This window comes from Stegodyphus dumicola, chromosome 5 (assembly GCF_044657685.1).
Source record: "Stegodyphus dumicola isolate Sdum_Otavi_A_Nest chromosome 5, ASM4465768v1".
Lineage (NCBI taxonomy): Eukaryota > Metazoa > Arthropoda > Arachnida > Araneae > Eresidae > Stegodyphus > Stegodyphus dumicola.
Genome location: NC_140772.1, coordinates 229,828,519 through 229,850,889, shown reverse-complemented (window position 1 = coordinate 229,850,889; position 22,371 = coordinate 229,828,519). Strand labels below are relative to the sequence as shown.

The 22,371-nt window shown below is 35.0% G+C and overlaps 1 protein-coding gene and 3 non-coding genes across 5 annotated transcripts in view; all 4 read right to left on the bottom strand.

The window, feature by feature from the left end:
- Nucleotides 1-22,371, bottom strand: part of LOC118182711 (uncharacterized) — a 71,742-nt gene that overhangs the window by 28,040 nt on the left and 21,331 nt on the right. Inside the window, exon 1 of one of the 2 annotated variants that reach the window (XM_085817758.1) lies at nucleotides 6,169-6,192. The exons of the other annotated variant lie outside the window; for it this stretch is intronic. The gene's annotated coding sequence lies outside the window, so the exon portion shown is untranslated. Of the gene's footprint in view, nucleotides 1-6,168; nucleotides 6,193-22,371 lie in introns of those variants that run through there. 2 annotated transcript variants of the gene reach the window in all.
- Nucleotides 7,161-7,233, bottom strand: TRNAS-CGA (transfer RNA serine (anticodon CGA)). The gene has a single exon. It is a non-coding gene; the product is annotated as a tRNA-Ser (tRNA).
- On the bottom strand, nucleotides 7,820-7,892 carry TRNAS-CGA (transfer RNA serine (anticodon CGA)). Its single transcript has one exon. It is a non-coding gene; the product is annotated as a tRNA-Ser (tRNA).
- On the bottom strand, nucleotides 8,074-8,146 carry TRNAL-CAA (transfer RNA leucine (anticodon CAA)). The gene has a single exon. It is a non-coding gene; the product is annotated as a tRNA-Leu (tRNA).

The window sequence follows — 22,371 nt, the reverse complement described above, 5'->3', positions numbered from 1 at the left end:
ATGTATTATTATCAAACATAATTTACTAAACTTTATAAAACTTAGCATTAAATATTTTACACTTATAATAGTTGGACATAGTTGAAAGAAAATAAGTGACATTTTATTTACGTTTTACTAGCAGTTAATTTTATTTTGATTTTCTCTTTTATGTCTCATTTTGTTCCATACTTGCTCAGACTAAGACCACACATATTAATTGCTTTTAGCTACAACAAAATATTTATGCTAAAATTATTAGTTCAAAGGAGCAATTTGCCCAGAAGGACAATTAATTTCGTTTTGGCATTTAGCGTCGAATCACGATAAGCGTTGTTTCGCTTTTCAAATTGTTGCCACCAAATATTATCGCCCTGTATTATATTAAAAAAATTAAATATGAAGAATCTGCATGAATGTATGTTTCTTGCATTGTGATAAAACGAAATTACCTACAGCCATCAAAATTTGAATAACGTAATCTTCCATACAATTTGGGCATGTAGAAAGCCTAATTTGAATATGAAATTTGTTTCATTACCGATTTCATATTTTGTAACACTTCAACAAGTTTTTGATTAAATAACTAAACGATTTCAAAGTGAGCGATGGCAACACTGTACGGAAAAAGAAAGATCTTTATTTCCAGCGCGAGTGACTCTGTATCGGAAATTCTAAAGATATGCTCATTTTAAAATTATTTTGCGATATTGCTGTTGATCTGAATTTTATGGTTTGAGTACATAGAATATGATATTTATTAAATGCAGGTAACCCAAAAAAAAACGTTAAAAAATATGAGGAAATATTAAAATAATTATAAAAAAATCTGAAAGGTTTTAGATTTTAAGTTACGTCCAAAGGGGCGTTTTTTAATATTTTGTCTGTTACCTTTATTTATTAAATATCACGTTCTTCGCAGTTAAACCACAAAATTCAGTTCAAGAGCAATATCGCAAAATAATTTATAAGGTATTTCTCCCGCTTTCCTAGCGTACTTCGTGGTGTAGTGGTTCTGCACACTGGGACGGTATTCCAGAGGTTCGTGGTTCGATTCCCGGCGAAGGCGGTTGCATATTTTTCATCTTTCCTGCCTCCAAAAAATCGTAGTGTCTCTGCAAGTTTTAAACTGAGCATATCTTTAGAATTTCCGATACGCAGTCTCACGCGCTGGAGATAAGAATGTTTTTTTGTGTACATTGCTCGCTTTGCAATCCTTGAGTTTGTTAATCAAAAATTCGTTAAAGATTTACAAAATATGAAATCGATAATAAAACAAATTCCAAATTTCAAATTCGGGCTTCTACATGCCCATATTCCCAGCAGGATTACGTCATTCAAAATTCGATGGCTCTCTGTAGCGTTGTTTTATCACAATGCGAGAAATATACATACATTTTTGCAGACTTTTCATTATTTAATTTATTCAGATATAATGCAGGACTCTAACATTGGGTGGCAACAGTTTGAAAAGTGAAACGGACATTTATAGTGACCATCGCGAAACGGAAACAATAGTCTTTCAAGGACAAAGCCACTTTGGATGTAATTTAAAATGTGAAACCTTTCAGATTTTATTTTTTTTTACTTACTTATTTACTTTTATTTTCCATATAATTTAGAAATGCATGTTATAACTGCTGATATCTCTATTTGAGAAACATACTGGAAAACGTTTCTGAAGCAGATAGAGAGAGAACCAAATCCATTCGCTTTCATGAATGCAACTCTGAGACTTAATTTCCATTACAATCACTTCATTAATCAGCCTTATCTACAGAGTAAATCTTAATTGCATAAGAGGTCTCTTAACACAATGAAAAGGGCAAGTCATCCCATAGAGGAAAGTCACTTCATGATAGATTTCCCAGATGTAGCTTCAGTTGATTCATGAGGAGTTCAGATTTTTATTGCTGACTTTATGCAACCTGTAGTGAATACGGTATTAATCGGGATGCATTTTTTACCGGTAAAGTATGAAAGGGCAGCGTTGTATATAATGCCCGACAAAGTACGAAAGGCAAAGTATGAAATATGAAAATCATTGCATACTTTCCCTACGCATTGTATATAATACCTAGGCATTCTGTAGAATGGCAAATGCTGTTTATGCAAAGTATGAAAAAAAGGTTACGACAAGGCTATTAATTAAAAGACGTTCATTCCTCAAAAATACAAATGTTATTTTGTAAAACTAATGAAAGAGCGCCATTAAAAAACTGCTATTCGAAGTACGCAAAAAAAAAAAGATAGTGAGATGATATTGATGCAACATAATAAATGTATATTTTCTATCTGGCTGAGACTGGGAATCAATGAGATCGTCCTGACAACGGAAATTAAATTCAGAAACAGTCATAAGTTTCACAACAATGTCCTTTTTTTTTCTTCTGGCAGGCTCACAAAGGTGATTGTAGAGTTCAATATCACTACGTGTAATGTTTTTGTAATTGGTTGAAAGTTCTTTCAACGCCGTCCGTGTCCAGTACTCAAATGAGTTTTCGTGAAGTACAGGAAATAGCTCGGCGTCCTCCGTGACAGAACTGTACTGTGAAAGTACTGAAGCTTTGGTCAACAGGATAAATGAACATAATTTTATTTTCCACAAACATCAGATTCTAACGATTCAGCGGTCAGTAGTCCCGTGGTTCCTTCTTAGCAGTCATTTTAGCCTTTTTATATCATTTATTAACTTCTGGTAAGTACGAGTAGTTTGGTTCTTCGAAACGAACCGGAAATAAATGTATTTCATACTTTGACGGTTTGTCATTTGGCATTCAATAGAATGCCTAGGAAATCTGTGAAATATTAATCGTTCCATACACTGCCAGCTAGTTTTAGACATTATATACAATGCATAGGCATTCTATAGAATCCCAGATATCAAACTTTGCCAATAACCTATTAATGAAAATCGAGCGGGGTTTTCTGCGTTACTACGAAGGATATTCACACATTTTTAGAACGAATTTGATACCGAATTAAAAAATAGCAAATGATTTCGAACTAAAACTTCTGGTAATAGCTTAGTACTTGAAATAAGAATTACCGTCTGCTACTTTTAAATGTATTCTTTCAAAATGATCTGTGGCAATAAACAAGCTGTGGAATGAATGATATGATTTCGGTCTTTACGAAGAGAAATATTCCTACTCCATGATACAAAAACGTTATGAAATGCATGGTATAAAAAATTCGCAAAAGCAATATTATTAATTGGAAAGGAAAAACCAGTTAATCACTACTTTTACATGGAAAGAAAACTCCAAACAAACACGCCAAAAAGTACGTACTGTTTCTAATGTTTCTAAAGTTAAATCTTTGGTAACAACAGAAAATCTGCCGAAGCAGAAATCAGTTGCAAACTCTTCAAATGTAACTGTAGAAATAATAATTGCAATAATAAGCCAAGATTTAAATCTTAAAAAGCTAAAAAACATAATGTTCACCAGCTGCTGTTGGCGCATGTGGCTTTGCGAGAACAATTTGAAGAACCATATATGCAAACTATTTAGTGGGTAATAATTAGGAATTGGGACCCTTGATGAAATAATGGGTTTACCTAAATCACTGCAACAAAAAATTGTCTATTATCGAAAATGAAGAGATAAAAACATACAAATATGGTTCCATCTGTGCAAAGAAAGTTTCAGTAAGGTGTTTGTGATTGTTGTACGATTCCTTCTCAATGGTTGATTAAAAATAAGAGCAGTGGGGGATAAAATGTTAAAATCAACTCTGCTATCAAGATAAAGTTTTACGTTGGATATTTTCAGAAGGAATTCCATTTCTTTTATCCAGTTACTTCCAAAGAGTGGAAGCCAAATGACAAACCGTCAAAGTATGAAATACATTTATTTCCGGTTCGTTTCGAAGAACCAAACTACTCGTACTTACCAGAAGTTAATAAATGATATAAAAAGGCTAAAATGACTGCTAAGAAGGAACCACGGGACTACTGACCGCTGAATCGTTAGAATCTGATGTTTGTGGAAAATAAAATTATGTTCATTTATCCTGTTGACCAAAGCTTCAGTACTTTCACAGTACAGTTCTGTCACGGAGGACGCCGAGCTATTTCCTGTACTTCACGAAAACTCATTTGAGTACTGGACACGGACGGCGTTGAAAGAACTTTCAACCAATTACAAAAACATTACACGTAGTGATATTGAACTCTACAATCACCTTTGTGAGCCTGCCAGAAGAAAAAAAAAGGACATTGTTGTGAAACTTATGACTGTTTCTGAATTTAATTTCCGTTGTCAGGACGATCTCATTGATTCCCAGTCTCAGCCAGATAGAAAATATACATTTATTATGTTGCATCAATATCATCTCACTATCTTTTTTTTTTTGCGTACTTCGAATAGCAGTTTTTTAATGGCGCTCTTTCATTAGTTTTACAAAATAACATTTGTATTACAAAAGAACAAGTCATACGTCAAAAAGTACCACTGCAATCCTTAAAAAAATGAAGACTGATATAGATTTTGCATGTATAGCTTTTCAACGTATTCTTTTAAAGTCCTCTTCTATTTCACACATGCCTTTGGTTTCTCTAAATAAGCTCAAGCTTCTAAGAGTAACCCCGCCCCGATCCATGGACTCTGGAAAGTACTAGAAGAAGAATGGAAATAGATACCCCTGGAAATCCCAATCATGCGGTCATAACATAAAAGGAAGTATTTTTATAAAAACATTATTTAAAAATTTTATTAAACTAAAAATAAACCTCTTCCCAGTTTTCTAGAGAGATTGTAGCATTTATTTATTATTTCTAAGGAGAATTAGCGCAATACTTACTGTTTATCTATGTTAACCCTATAATAATCCTCTGTCTTCATGTATGTTTGCTTTGATTTAAGAGGATTCTGGAATATTTAAAAAATTTGAGCTGTTCTTCCCATATTTCGTCAAATTAATATTGAGAAAATGATCTTCAAGATTGAAGTTTTAATTACGTACTTCATTTATTGATTTCATTTGAATCTTCATAATATACGTGATTATTTTTTTAAAATCAATATCCCTGAATTTTTTTTCCCATTAAACACAAATTTCAAATTTTGCTTTAATATTATATTTACTATTACTTTAATATGCTTTAATATTATATTGTTTTGTTTTTACATGAAGAATTACAGAGATTGCAGATTTAAAAACTTCTAGAATATTTTAAGATTCAGATTTGAGAATATTTATGATTCGCTCCTCTTCTAGTTTATTTAATAATTTTATAAGATATTTTCTCCCTCCTTTCTCCATGCCTTCGTGGTTTAACGGTTAGCACACTTTGCACGTATCGAGAGGTCCAGGTTCGAGTCCCGGCGACGGCATGGCACATTTCTTCAGTTTCCTGACAACGAAAGAAATCCGAATGATTCTACAGTGGCGTCCGCACTAAAAGGTGGTGGATGATGATTCTTCCCCACTATTGGTGTTTGGGTCCCTTAATCCCCAGTCGCCCTTTAAAAGAGGGAATAAGTAAGGTATTTTCTCTCCCTTCCAGCATGCCTTCGTGGTGTAACGGTTAGCACAAACGCCGCGTATTCGAAAGGTCAAGCTTCGAGTCCCGGCGAAGGCAGGCTTTGCTCATTTTTCACGTTTGCACATAAAAAAAAAAGCCCCAATGCCGCTACAATATAGTCAAAAAGAATTCTGTCGCAAATGAGATATTTCCTTAGCAAGAAACAGTTATCAATCTAAACTAACATAAAAACGTTACAAACAGAAGATTTATTATTCACAACAATTAAAACTCGTTTAAAGCAGAGCACTTATACGTACTAATCATTAAACTGATGGTATAAAAAATGGAATTTAAGATTCAACACTTTCTTTTTTCTTTTTTATTTTTTCAAAATATAATAGATATGAACTTTTTAAACTTAAAAGCTATAATTAAATATGTAACAAAGACGCTTACGTAAACATGTTGTTTCCAAATATATTAAATTTAATTTTTAAGGAACCCTCACAAATGCAACAGTGAAAAGAAAATGGCGGAGAACATATTTCGGCAAACAGTAATTTACTTACATTCTTTTTAACAATAAAAAAGAAACAGCACCTATTTTGATGTTAAAATTACGCAAAAATATAAACGAAGCTAGTAGACTCGCTGTATCATCTCAAAATAAACCAAACTACGGTTCTTACCTCTAAGCGATACCCATTTACACTTACTTATAACTTACAAGCTACTATTCAGAAACACATCTTTATGCACGCCAAAGGTCATATAGTTTCTTCCACCGTGTCTGCTAGAATACAGCTGTATAGCTCTTCCATATTATATATTTCAAGTTTAAGATGTACGGGATGAAAGACCAACGTTTTAAGCCTCAATGATCATGTCAATATTTACCTTGAAAAGGTAAAAGTCAGTATCTATCTTGAAAAGGCATAACATCAAACACATTAAATGTAAGTAAATATACAGTTCCACGAAAACTATAAAAATGAAACATGTTAAACGTTTTAATAGCATTTTCCAATAACAACTGTTCGCGAAAAGAGTTACCTTGCATAATAAAAGAATCTTTTGCAACAGGAAAAATTTAATTCAAGGCCATCCATCGAATCCTACAATTCGAAGGTCGATATTGTATAACAATGCATATAATACCGACAAAAAAAAAAAAAAAAAAAAAAAAAAAAAAAAAAAAAAAAACGTAAGCACCCATTATAAGAGTTTATTATACTGCTCTCCGTTCATGAGAATTGCAGCTAAAACAAAAACTTTCAGCAAACCTCAAATTATATACAGTGAACTAACGCACTTTTGTTATTTAGTGGTTTTTTATTATTTTCTTTAGCTCATGACGACAGACATAGTCATGACAACAGAGTAGACGTAGGTTCAAACAATAAAGCGATTTACAGTACGCAACTCAAAGAATTAAAAGAATTCTGGCGTGGTTAGCGCCTGATTTCTCTGCTAATAAGAATCAATGCAAATAAGGATGATCGCAAGACAGTGTATACAATAAAACACTTCTTGTGTTGTGTTGTGACTTATCTCACTTCTGATAGTAACATCAGAACAACAAGCCCACGAAATATCTCGTGGCAAGAAGAGCAAAATAAATCTGTCGTTGGCAACAGCCTTGAGCACCATACAGGTTGTAGAGACATTAGGATTTTTTTGTAGCAAGAGATCTGAAAAGAAAGAGCAATGCCTTCGCCGGGACTCGAACCACGGACCTCTCGAATTCGCGTCGAGCGTGCTGACCACTACACCACGAAGGCATGTTACGAAGGCGGGAGAAATACCTTATACACTCCCATTTTTAAAGGGCGACTGGTGTTTTAAGGGATCCAATCGCCAAATCCTAGTGGTGCAGAATCACCATTCACCAACTATTAGTTCGAAGCCACTGCAGAGACATTGGGAATTTCTCATAGCAAGAGATGTGAAAAAAAATGAGCAATGCCCTTGCCGGGACTCGAACCACGGGCCTCTCGAATTTGCGTCGAGCGTGCTGACCACTACACCACGACAACAGAGTAGACGCAGGTTCAAACAATAAAGCGATTTACAGTACGCAACTCAAAGAATTAAAAGAATTCTGGCGTGGTTAGCGCCTGATTTCTCTGCTAATAAGAATCAATGCAAATAAGGATGATCGCAAGACAGTGTATACAATAAAACACTTCTTGTGTTGTGTTGTGACTTATCTCACTTCTGATAGTAACATCAGAACAACAAGCCCACGAAATATCTCGTGGCAAGAAGAGCAAAATAAATCTGTCGTTGGCAACAGCCTTGAGCACCATACAGGTTGTAAAGACATTAGGATTTTTTTGTAGCAAGAGATCTGAAAAGAAAGAGCAATGCCTTCGCCGGGACTCGAACCACGGACCTCTCGAATTCGCGTCGAGCGTGCTGACCACTACACCACGAAGGCATGTTACGAAGGCGGGAGAAATACCTTATACACTCCCATTTTTAAAGGGCGACTGGTGTTTTAAGGGATCCAATCGCCAAATCCTAGTGGTGCAGAATCATCATTCACCAACTATTAGTTCGAAGCCACTGCAGAGACATTGGGAATTTCTCATAGCAAGAGATGTGAAAAAAATGAGCAATGCCCTTGCCGGGACTCGAACCACGGGCCTCTCGAATTTGCGTCGAGCGTGCTGACCACTACACCACGAAGGCATGCTAAGAAGGCGGGAAAAATACCTTATAAGGTGACAGTCCAATTTAGCACAGTTCCGACCCCAATTTTGATGGAGAGCACTCCGGTGGAACGGGTCCGAGGGTTTCTTATTCCTGTTCCCCTTTCACCAATCCACACAAGAGGAGTTTCGGCTCGCCGCATATTTAGAGTTCCCCCATGCCGCACCGAAATTATGCATTTACAAACATTCTTCGGGATTCGAATACGGGTCCTTTGGCATGGCAGTAAGCGATGGTAACCATAAGAAAACTAAAAAAGAATCAATGCATTTAACTCCACCCCAGCATTTAACTCTGAGAAGCAAGAGATTTAATAAATTACACGATTTTTCAAATACAGATTTAAAAACAATATTTTAGTTTACATTTTTCATTTGGTGACTTTTAGTATTCAGCATGTGCTAGACTTAAAACCCCGAATGGGAACAGGTTTATTTTGAGAACCCCCGAATGGGAACAGGTTTATTTTGAGAACAGCAAAAATGGCCTCTATGTTTCCTTTACATAAGATCACTTATATAAAGATTTAGACTCACGGAAAATTTCATACGATGCATTTTCGAAATATCACGTACATAACAGAAAATATGCATGCGTACATTTGTACAGAATATAACTGAGACATTATCTCTCCTGGTGACAAAATCATAATAAAAATTATCAGCACGTAGCTTATCGTAAAAATTTTGTCTCATAATTATCAAATTAATTTGTGAAATAAAATTAAATTAGCACTGGTAACTAAATTTGCTCAAAGATGTAACGTTAAAAAAAGCGTGGCTAAAATTTTGTTTAAAAAATTCTGCCAATTTCAGATTTTATCTGGAAAACAAAAACGTGCGAGAATAACTGGAATGTAAAAGATTTTGAGCTCTCAGCAACGTCAAGCATTTCTTTGTAAGGTATATTCCAATTTTATAACAGCTATTTTAATTTCAAAGTGCTTTCCTATCGATTCTTGTTTCTCTCTACCTGAATGAGTTTTAAAAATTGCGTTGAATGCAAATGAGTAAGAAGCAGTATTTAAGGAAGGTTCAACTTACTTCGAGAGAAAAGGGTTTAGAAATCCTGAGTAGCACGTGTTTGACTTCGGGTTAAATCTCTCTTGAAACTGTTACGCTCTGCCGTATTATTACGTGCTTTCGATATTCGCCGGCTAGTTTACGTTAAGGGCCAACTACGTTACATATTTGTGTTAGCTTCGGCTAAGTCTCTTAGTAACGAGTAGTTATAATTTAGTTCTTATTTCTTATTCTGAGTTTAAGCCCCAGTGGAGGATTTGTTGTAAGCCCGAGAAAGGGGCAAACTGTTCACCTTATTTGGAGTGAAATAAAGGGTAGTTAATACTTCTTGAGTCTACGTCTTTAGTTATTTAGACTTAGCGATAAGTCGTGTCATGCACATACGCGGTAAGGGGAAGCTACCGACCAAGCCCTGTCGGAAGAACAGTTAAGCCAACGATCTCTAGCTGAAAGAAGAGAGAAGAAAATCTGGCAACGAGAAGAAGAGGCGTGATTGACGCGAGAAGGACGGCATGCTCGTGTGAAAACATTTGAAATTAGTTTTTCTGTATTCCGAGAGTTGAGCCTTTTTTTGTGAAAAACTGAAAGGTGCAATGTATTACTTGCGCGTTTGATATTATTGTGAATAAAAACAATACTTTGTGGAAAGATAATGTGTATTTACAAAATGAAAATATAACTCATGTTATTGGTAAACCTGCAGAAGTGTGCCAGTTTATTTTCTGCGAATAGAGTTGACTCATAACATTCTTAAGTGGATGGAAACGAACCGACAAAGATGAAATGGTCCAGGATCGTTTGACAAGTCGCTTAACAGTTGAGTATGTTCCTCGACATTTACTTTAGCCATAAAGAGTCAGGAACTCTACATGATCCTCAAGAGAGACAAAATGTGGAAGAAAACACCTTTATATTATTGAGAGTAGATATAAGTCTCTGCCGCTTGACAAAAAATGGCGCCACTAATAAGTCATGATTAAAATTATCTGATGTTAAACGTCATATCGTAAGATTGAACATCTGCTAATAATAATATTATACTTACGACCTGTTAATAATAATATTATACTTAATATTATATATACGACCTTGAAATATTAGCGATTTTGTATCGGTATCATATATTTTTTCCTTGTGGAGTTTTGAGTCGAATGAACATCATTTGCGGGAACTTTTAATTTACTTCTTTAACTTGTAGAAGCATATGGTGAGGCTGCCTTAAAAGAGAGAAGTCGTCGTGAGTGGTTTGAAAAGTTTAAGAACGGTGAGTTTAACGTCGAAGACAAAGAACATAGCAGAAGGATGAAAACGTACGAAATCGCGAAATTGGATGCATTACTGTATGAAGACTCGGGAATAACACAAGTACAACTTACATTAGTACTAACTCAATAAGCAGGAAACCACAGAATGAGCAGCTGTTCCGTCTGACTTTCAGCATTTCTGCTTATTTAGCGGTTTTTATATTAATGACATTAATAACTAAACAAAATTATAAATAAAAATTAGAATTTATACTGCTTTGACATCGTCGCTGTTTATAATAAGATAGTTCATTGGAGGCTGAAGCTTCTGGCGAAGACATTTATTCCTGAGAATCTGCTGAAACCATTCACGAGCACTGTTTGTGGCATAGGGCCAAAAATGTAGATTTTTGGTTATTTGACACTGGTGTATTTAATTATGGCAAAGCACACTAGGGCTATGTGCCTAAGGGGAGGGATGCCTTCATGGAGGATTTTCTAAGGGAAACTGGCTCGTATATACGTTAAACATGGGAAAAACCACGAAAACACCCTTGCGGCCAGCCCGTTCGCGGGATTCGAACCTCGGACCGAACTACCAGGGTTATTTGATATTGCAACAAGCAGTGGTCTAAATGTACCTGGTAAGCCACAAATGCAGCTGTCTGTATTATGTAGCCTAGAACGAAATAAGTAAACCCCAAAAGGTTTATGAGCTATAAGAAGGTAAGTTACTGCACTATTTGTAGAAACTAATCTACGTGAGGGAACGGTTAAGAAGGTAAATGATCTTCGTCCAGTGACTTCTTGTGACCATAAAAACGTCCATTGTGACGCAAGATCATTTTTCGAAATGAGATTTTAAGAAACTGGATTACACAAGGAAATATTTGATGTTAAAATACTGTTTGCAGTCTCTCGTTGTAGCTGATTAGCGATCTCATTGCCCGAAAGTGCCCACATGGGCATGTATCCAATATAATTTCGGTTTTGTACCTGTTGGAAGTGCGTTAACTCAACAAGCAATTTCACATCGTTTAAAATCATTGGCAACAATGTAAAAGCAAGGAAATTGGATTCCATATGAACTTAAGCCGAGAAACTCTTAATGCCGATTTTTTTACACGTTGTATGGTTTATCCTACGTTTATCCTACTTTTTAACAGTTACCTTTAGTTAAAGCTAGTATCCTGTCCCTCTTAATTTCAACGTACAATTTCATACCAGAATGTGTTTTTAGTATCGCGGTTAATGCAGATTAGTAAGAGCAGTATGTAAGTCGAATTTTCGCTGACTTCGTTAGAGAGCCAGAGATTTTGACTAGCGCACATTCGCCTTTTGGCTACACACACTCTCTAAGCCAGGGTTTCTTAAACTGTGGGTCGCGACTCCCAGGCAGGTGGCGAGACCTGCATCAGGGGGTCGCCAAAAATTTAGCAGTTTTGATATTTCTTTAACTTATTATAATAATTTTACAATTACCAAATACTTTTAAACAATGTATCTGTAAATAGATAAAAATAAGACAATACAGACTGTAGAGACATTAAGATCTTTGGAACAAGAGAGATTGAAAAATCAGCAATCGCCTTCGCCGGGAATCGAACCACGGACCTCTGGAATACCGGCCCAGCGTGCAGAAACACTACACTACGAAGGCACGCGAGAGAAATACCTTATACACTCCCCCTTTTAAAGGGCAACTGGGACTTTTAGGGGACCCAATCGCCAAATCCTGGGTGTGGAGAGTCATTATCCATAACCCTTTTAGTTCGGGCGCCACTGTAGAAACATTATGTATTTTTGAAAGCAAGCAAGATGAAAAATGAGCAAACGTCTTCGCCGAGAATCGAACCACGGATCTCTGAAATACCGGCCCAGCGTGCAGAAACACTACACCACGAAGGCACCCTAGGAAGGGAGAAATACCTTACATACTTCCCTTTTTAAAGGGTGACTGGGGATTTAAGGGGACCCAATCGCCAGATCCTGGGTGCGAAGAATCAAGATCTACAACACGATTTTAGTTCGGGCGCCACTTTAAAGACATTAGCTTTTTTTTTTTTTTTTTCTCTTTTGGAAGCGGACAAGAGATGAAAAATTAACAATCGCCTTCGCCGGGAATCGAACTACGGAACTCTAGAATACCTGCCCAGCGAGCAGAACCACTACACCACGAAGGCACGCTAGGAAGGCGAGAAAAATACCTTATAATACAAACAAAAAAACAAAAACGTTTCGATGCATTCTTTTTATAATATAAATGTTCATTTTCCTTGCTTTGCACGTGGCGCTGTCATTTCATCTCTTACTTATTTAAAATTTTCATTTTGTTCTATGTCTTAAAATTAGAAATTAAAGTTAATGACCTAAAACTGCAATAGTATATCACAGTGCAAGTGAAAAAATTGACAGCTTCACTCACGCGCGTGTCGGATTTGCGCAATACTTATGGGGTCCCACAAAATTTTTGTAAATATTATGGTGTCCTGGGGGTCGCGAAAAAATCTCAGTGATAAAAAGGATTCGCGACTGAAAAAAGTTTAAGAAACCCTGCTCTAAACTATTACTAAGCTCGGCCAGATCTCAGGCCCTTGATAGCGGGATAGTTGATATTTAGAGGCCAACTACTTGGAAATCTTGATAGCTTCGACTATATCTTTTAGTTAACCATTAGTTAAGTTTGATTTCTTATTACTTTGAGTTCAAGCCCAAATAGAGGCTTTGCTGCACGCCCTGAGAAAGAGACCATCTGTTAAATTCTTATTTTGAGAAATAAAGGGTAATTAACCCTTCTTCAGTTTTACGTATCTTTTTCTGACATAAAGAGATCATTCGCTTAAGTGTTCGCAAGGTTTCTACACAGCTGTTAGATAAAAGGTTGGAACCCCACAACGTGAAATGCTACTTGCCAAGCATAAAGGAAAGCCTTTATAACCTTTACAAACTTGTATTAGTCACGTTGTAGAGACATTAGGTATTTTGGAAGCAGGAAAGATGAAAAATTAACAACGCCTTCGCCGGGAATCGAACCGCGGACCTCCGGAAATACCGGCACAGTGTGCAAACCACTACACCTAGAAGGCTCGCTAAGAGGGCGGGAGAAATACCTTATAACGTTTGGTATGCCACATGGCAATCAGAGTTTTTAACAATTTTTATAGGCCATCCCTCCTTGTGTAGCATTTCGCGGTTTTCGTTATTTCTTATTTCTTCTTTTTTTCGACGTTACACATCAAACAACGGGCGGACCATTAAATTTTCCTCCATACTGAATCTTTTGCCGCAAACCGCATTCAAATCGGATAATTTTTAACAAAACGACAACCAAATGAAATAGGTCAGTTCTAAAAGAATCACCCTGTATTACGCCATCCATCGGCAATGGCTGTATCTTCTTTGTAACCATTCAGCCATCAACATCACTGTCAAACTCAAATCTATCTATATATATATATATATATTCTCCTGTAAAAATAACTAGTTCGTGTCCTGTTAAAAGCTATAGGATATTTCTCTGGTTCATCACCTTAAATCAGGACAGTTTTTGTTTCACTTTATACAGAAAATTTTTCAGCTTCTATCCTTCTGTCGCTACAGAAAATCTTAACAGGGCACTTTTAAAAATGTCACACTAAGAGTTTTATTTCGCTTTACTTCTTTTTCTCAAAGAAAGCTTGTAGAGTCTCTTGATATGCTTCTAATTATCAAAGTTTTCCTGTTTCTAGAACATGTTAAAAATGTTCCTGTTTGCATTCACTTGTCAGTTTCTCCTTTAATATCGTAAGAATGGTTTGAGTACTTGATAATTCTATCAAATGCTGTAATTTACAAAGACGGAAAAAAAGGAAAAAAAGGCTCTTTATACCTTATCGCAAAGAAATTAAAAGTGGGATATGTGTCAAAGAAGAAAAGGAAGAAAAGCAGTTATGAAGTAATCATAAATTAAAAGAAGTGTCGAATCAAACAAATGCAGAAAATTATAAATTTAAAAGTAAGATATTAAGAAAATAAAAACATATTAAAACAAAAGTTTACAAAAGTAAAAACAACCAGTTCCAGGGACTTTTGTAATAGAAGGTAAGGAAAACTCGGTTCCGATTATCCGACATGAATGGTAATCCGAAAAAACGAAACAACCGGAAATGATTTAGGTTGAAATAACACGCCGAACAAATATTAATTTAAAAGTCAAACAACAAAAAATCAGCATTATATTTGCCAATTTTCACAGGGCTGCTTTCGATGGTTTATACCGAATCACCCTCAGCTGTCAAAGTACAAATGAATGAGATAAAATATAGTGAAAAGATTTTAAGTACTGTGAAAATTTGCAAATATAAAGCTGATTTTTTTAACTTCTAAATTAATACCGGAAATGAGTTAGCAAATTACATTGATTTAAGCAAAAATGAACACCTGGAAATGTTACATTCATAATAAAATAAAAATAGGCATTAATACTGCATATTGAAATCGAAACATAATTTTATTTTGCTATATTTACAGTCCAAATATTTCATTAAAAATTTACATTAGAACGAAATTATTTCATTAGAATATCCCATTTTATATTATAAAAGAGATATTTATAAATTATTCACATCTTAAATTTTCTTGGCATTTTTATAACTAAGTATTTCGAATTAAATGTGACATAACATTGTTGTTATGACTAATCTCGTTAAGTAATAGCAAGCCCACGAAATTCATCGAGGCAAGGAGGCAAGATTGCGCCTGTCGTTGGCAACAGCCTTGGGCATCATACAGGTGACAGTACGACTTTGCTAAATTCGTCCCCAATTCTGAAGGAGATCACCCCGGAGGGACGGGTCCAAGGATCTGCCAGTCCCCTTTCCCTACCACAAACCTATCCAGAGGACTTTTGATTCGCCGCACATTCAGGGTGTCCCCATGCCGTACAGACACTATACATTTACAAACATCCATGCCTTCTCCGGGATTCGAGCCCGGGCCTTTCGGTACGGCAGTCACAGTCACTAACCACAATCTCGGTTGGGCGGCGATACATAAGATATATTTACTAACATTATATATATATATATATATGTAAATTTAAACAAATTTAAATTCTTAACAAATATGTATAAAAGTAAAAAAGTAAAAAAGCAAATTTAAATTCTAAAAAGTGGAAAAAAGCCAAAGTAATTTAAAATAATTTAAAAATATGCAAACATGTAAAAAATTTAATTCTCTAACTAATCTACAATATCACATAAATTCAGAAGCATAAGCAAATCAAGTGCAAAATCTATCCATGAAAATAAATCTACTAATTTAATAAATTAAAATTAAAAGTACCAAAGATCCCACAAACTGACAAGAGAAAGACCATGATTGAGTCGCCATAACCTTGTACAGTTCAAAAGCGGCATGCAGGATTGATGGCTTCATGAGCCTGATGCCACATTCTCAGCCGCCCATCGGTGTTAAGTAATAGGAATCGAGGCTCATCACTTCATGCTACTCGTTCCCAGTCTCGTAGTATCCATTCTCAGTGTTCTCTTGTCCAAGCAAGACGTGACGCTTGACGGCATGGACACAGTAATGGTATTCTTGTGGCTCTACAGCTCCCGAAGCTCATGTGGTGAAGTGAGCGCTGCACAATCCGTTTACTGACTGACTATACGACTGGCACCGTGATTTAGCTCGGTGGGATGAGCTAATGTTTGGCTTCGCTGGCTATGTACAATACGGTTGAGCAATCTCACACTACCCTCGTTCGAGGCCAATTATCCTCTGCTGTCTTTGCTCGACCGTTAGTTCTCTCCCCCCCAAAAAATCCGTGCATTCTAGATATACTCTTGACACTGTCGATATTGAAAATCCTATCCCTCTGATGACTTCGAAAATTGAATGGCCCATGCATCGAGCGCCTACTATCTGTCCGCCATCGAAGGCGTCTTAAATCAAAGTTTTACCCATACTAACAATTGAAACAACTAATTAACAACAACCATAGTGCTATCTATATATTGAGTAATATAACGCCCTTACGTGAGCATAAATGAGGCGCGAAGCGCTACAAATTTGCATAGCCATGTTTAAACCTGATTCAGTGGTACTTCAGTACACTGAAACGGCACCACTGAAGAATAATCTTTTAGTGTGAATTACCGTATTTGCTGGCGTATAAGACGCACTTTTTTCTTTGAAAATAGGTTTGAGAAACGGGGTGCGTCTTATATGCCGATAGTCAGTTTTTGATTACATTCATTTCTGGAAATTCTGGTATTCGGAGTTCGGCGATTTTTTTTTTCTTGTTTCCTTGCAGAGTGTTTGAATATTAGTTACGGAGAGTTCAGTGAATGCACTGTCATCGACGATCACACCTGGGCTCGTTTAAATTTTCTAATTTTTGAGAACGACTTTTAGGTGTGTGAAATTTCTAGTGTCCAATTTTCTTAAATTTGTTGACAGGTTACGGCTCAAAAATAACGTGGGCATTTCGGGCCATCCCCAACTGAGAAAATGATTCTTCATTTAGCTCCGAAGATGAGTGTCTCAGTTTTCACGAAGAAAGTTAAAAGATTTTCTTTCGCAGATAGTTTGGGTATTTGCAGAAAGTATTACTTTGCATTTGTATTACTTTATATTTAAAATATTCTAAATTCATTAGAATGATCAGTAATAAAGCTTTGACCTTCAAAAATGTGTATAGAAAAGGGGGTGCGTCTTATACGCCGGCAAATACGGTAAGTTTCCGTGGCATATTAGGTAACTGAAAGTCTGATAATCGGAACTCTGATGCAATAAAAAATTGAAAGTTTTAAAAAATAAGAAACAGATTTTAGCTTCAGATTTAACATTAGAAAATCAGGAAATAATTTAGTAAAATAATATATCAGGAAAACCACTGATGCTACAAAAGCACAGCTAAGTGAATTGATGACAACACAATAATTTTAACTTCATGATTTATTTTTTAATTCCGAAGAAAATAGAATATTAGCATTCTAAAACAAAAAACAAAGAGATACTATTTTAAACAGAGTGTGGTTATTTTATCAAGCAGGAAATTGAATAATGACAGCATTGACCGTTCCCTATAAAAAAAGAATATTACTACTATATCAGAATACAGAAATCGGCAAACAAGAAGTTATTTTAATTGCTGCAACTTTAATGCCTAAAACTGCTATCAGAAAGATAGCAAGCGATATAGTTTCCAGAGATACCATTCGTAGAATTTCGGATATATACGTTTCGAGATATATTTCGGAAAATGTGCCGCTATTACCCAATTTTGTAATTAACTATTACCCAATTTTGTAAACGCTGTTGTCACGAATATTTTCAGAGCCGCTCCGTACTTTCGTAAAGATACTTCTGCAAGATCCGAAATATATTCAATAATTAAATTTTTAACCTCTCTTTTATCTTGTTAAGTGTAAAGTCAAGGAACCTAGTGAACTACTAAGCGAATTATCGCCTAAATCCAAGAACAGAAACGTAAACCCGAGAAAAGTTTATTACGTTTTATTGGCTTCAAATGAAGATTTAACAGTCGGCCCCTTTCTCAGGGCGTACAGCAAAGCCACCACTTGGGCGTAAACTCAAAATGTAAGAAATAAGAACTAACGAATGACTAATTAAAGAGATTTAGCAGAAGCTAACGCAATTCTAAACTAGTTGGCCCGTAATATTAAATTAGCCAGTACAGCTATCAAAACGCCCATAATACGGCCGAGCGTAGCAACAGCTTAGAGAGACATAGCCCAAAGGAAAAAGCGCACTATTCAGAAATCCTAACTCTCTCTGTCGAAGTCAGTTGAACTTGATTTAAATAGTAGTCTACTTCTCATTTGCATTTAACGCGATTCTAAAAACTCATTCTGGTAGGGAGTTGTAAGCTGAAGCTAGGACAGACAGGAAAGAGGCATAAACTTAACTGTTATAAAATTAAAATATACCTTACAAAATAATCTATAATAAGTTTGCAGAGTCATTTAGAATTTTTCGAAGTAAGGAAATCGAAGAAATCCGCAATGCCCTCGCCGGGACTCGAACCTGGACCTCTCGAATACGCGCCGAGTGTGCTAACCATTACACCACAAAGGCATGCAGAACCGGCAACTGACCATTAAGGGACCGAATCGCCAAATCCTGCTGGTGAAGAATCATTATCCACTACCTTTTAGTTCGGGCGCCACTGTAGATTCATTAAGTTATTTTTGAAGCAGCATATATGAAACATGAGCAATTCTCTATTCAGGACTTGAACCTGGGCCTCTCCAATACGCGCCGAGTGTGCTAACTATTACACCACAAAGGCATGCAGAAAGGAGCGATAAAATACCTTATAAATTTAACAATGAAATAATCAATGGGGTGATAAAATATCTTATACGTTTAACAATGAAATAATCAATGGAGAGATAAAATACCTTATACGTTTAACAATGAAATAATCAATAATAGGTTTAATAAGCTTTAAGTAATAATTAAGTCTGTAAAATAATTTCTAAAGTTCTTTTTCAGTTGCGTTTCGTACTCGGAAAATAGACAATGAAATTAAACCATCTGAAGAATTTGAAATAAATAACTTTCTGAAAATATTATAGAATATAAATAACTGGAGGAAATCAGGACGTTCAAAAGAAAATATTTTCATAAAGGGTTACATTCTGAAAGATATTAAATTAATTAAAACAACTGAAAAATTAAACAATTGTTTCAATATAAAACTGAAACTAAGCGATAATTTCAGCATAATAAAAATATTGCATTTCTTTTTAATGCGTGACCTAGCAACAAAGTAAAGCTATATCTGTTTCGATACTAAATACAGTGAAACCTCTCATGGCAACTCACCTTTGAAAATGAATAATACTTCTGATATCCTAAGCTACTGAACATTCGCAATAATTCTCTTCTAATGCGATCGCCTTCACAAAACACTAAAATCGTTTCAAGTCGTAAGTTTCATTTGATTGGTTTTATTGTAATATGTGAACAACTGAAAAAGAACTAAGTGTATTTCATGCTTCAAACAAAGCGAAATTTTTGTATTTTTTTCCCTCAAACAGCAAAACTATTTGCTTCAGAAAATTCTTGCTTCAGAATTCAGCACTTGCTTCAGAAAATTCTGGTCACACAGATTTTAGGCCTCTCTGTTGTTTGATCGGCAATGCATGATGGGAAGAATTTTTGAGATTATGATTTAAAAATCTTCGTTCTTTGTTTTTCACTCATACAGACCTAGACCTTATAAAAGACGTAGAGATTAACTATTAGACAAGGAAAGAACATGCTAAATTTCACAATCTCTTTACTTTCATGCTTCTCAATTTGGATTTTAAAGGATCCAGACATTTCTATGAAGGATGAAATCTTTTTCTTCCTCTTTTTTCATTTCTTATTGCTTCAAGGCTGTTCCTAAGATTTTGTAATACAAAAAATCTTGCGTCTCCATGGGATACAGAAAATTTTCTGTATCCCATGGAGAAAAACAAAGTCGAATTATATAAAATTTAAATAATTACTACCATTAAAAAACGAGTTGCAAACCATAATACAAAGAAGTTAACCGTCAAGGTAGTTAACAATAAAAAAGCTAACGCATCTGAATTTGCGAAAAACGAGTCAAAGAAAATAGTATGCAATTAATTTTATTAAAAATGTAAAACATTCAAAAGTCAAAATGAATTTTTACACACTTTTAATATATCATTCCTAATCTGTGATAATCTGTATTCCGAATATTTTCAAAAATACTTAATTTATTCAGTTTTAATACTCTTCATTCTTTTTGTCACATAAAATAAAATAAAAGGCGAATTTAAAGCACCTTGAAGTGAAAATCGCTCTACAAAACAAGGCTTGCAAAACTTCAGCATGTAACGCATTTCGAAGTTCACGAATATTCAATAGTTGCAGCTTAGATTTTTATATCGTTTCAAAAGACTAAAATATTTTTTAGTTTTTTGATTAAAAGGAAAATTATGAAATAAAGTAATAAGGAATTTTTTTTTTATTTTTAGCCCAAAGGGCGTTAGTCTAGAAGGGCTATTAATTTCGTTTTCGCATTTTGCGTTGGTTTACTACAAATGTCGGTTAATATTCCACCAAATATTAGAGATCTGTATTATATTTGAATAAATTAAATAATGAAGAATCTGCATAAATGTATGTATGTTTCTCGCATTGTGATAAAACAACGGTACCCAGAGCCATCCCATTTTGAGTAAAGTAATCTTCCACCGAATATGGTCATCCGGAAGCCCTAATTTGGAATTTGTTTTATTATCTATTTCATATTTTGTAAAACTTTAACGAATTTTTGATTAACAATCTCAACGATTTCAAAGCAAGCAATGGCAACACTACGAAAAAAAATTATTTCCAGCGCGTGAGACTGTGTATCAGAAATTTTAAAGGATATGTATATGTTGAAATTGTTTTTCAATATTGATGTTGAACTGAATTTTATGGTTTAAGTGCGAAGAATATGATATTTAATAGATAAAGGTAACAAACAAAACGTTAAAAAAAGTTTCTTTGGGCGTAATGTAAATTCTGAAAGCTTTCAGATTTTTTTAAAAAAAATTAATGTGGTTATTTATAAGTAGGTTGATCCAACTCTGTATTTAGATCAGTATATACCTAAAATATAGTTTCGATAAAGAAATATTTAAGATAGCTACAGAAATTTAAACCTTTGTATCCTTCTTTTTCTCAGACAGGAATTGGAAAAGACGATTTTCTTCTGAGTTTTAGTTTTTCTCTGGTTATAGCTATAGCTGAGTTAGATCCCTTCGAAAAGGAAAGAAGGAAAAGAAATGATTTCACAATTGCGTGAAATGTTTTCCATCCGAGTCAAGTCTCAAACCGCAATTTAAATAAACAGATTCAGATTTTTCTTTTCTCTTAACCTACATATACACCCACAGAAAGAACTCGGGAGATGGGACAGTGCATGCTATGGAAAAACTGATGTTTTAAATTTGAAAATTCTTTTAAAATGAGATGTCTGTTTACTAAGATATTTGTATGAAATACAATAATCCAGTTTTCCATTTGAATAACACAGAAGTCAATATACGAAGAGAAAAAAATCAATTCTTAAAATCATATACGTAATTTATCCACAAGCTATAAACTGAAATATCAGACACATTTGTATCTTTTCAATGCAAATTAAAACTATTCTTTTTCGTGCTACCTTTTAGTAATATTTGAGATACATTATCAATGCAGCATATTGGCACTGTGTTTGTCTTTCCTACTGCTGCATTAACAGCTGCTTGTTTAAAATCATACTATAAATTCCTCATTCCTACCATAGTAATTAATCCAAGAATCAAAAATGAAGAGAAAATGCTTATAAAAGAAATTTTGCATGGAGAAATCAAGAAGGTTCATGCATAGATTAGGAATTAGCTTAAATTAGATTTTTTTAAAACCGAGAATTAAGAGTTTAATTTTAGAATTGAACTAGTAGAGACATTAGGTTATTTTGAAGCAGGAAAGATGAAAAATGAGCAATGCCCTCGCCGGGAATCGAACCACGGACCTCTAGAATACGCGTCGAGCGTGCTGACCACTACACCATGAAGGCCTGCTAAGAAGGCGGGAGAAATACTTTATGTATTCCCCCTTTTATAGGGCGACTGGAGATTAGGGGACCCGATAGCCAAATCCTGGCGGTGGAGAATCAACATTCACCACCATTTTTAATTCGGACGCCACTGTAGAGATATTTGCTTATTTCGAGGCAGGTCGAACCACAGACCTCTCGAATACGCGCCTTGGGTGGTGACCACTACACTACGAAGGCATGCTAAGAAAAAACATATAAACTTTCTTTTCCAAGATCATTAAGACCTTTGCTTTCAAATAGTTAAATTCTGCTGAAGACAACCATAGAGTTTAGTTAATTAACACATTTTCTTATGATTTAGGTTTATAATATCAC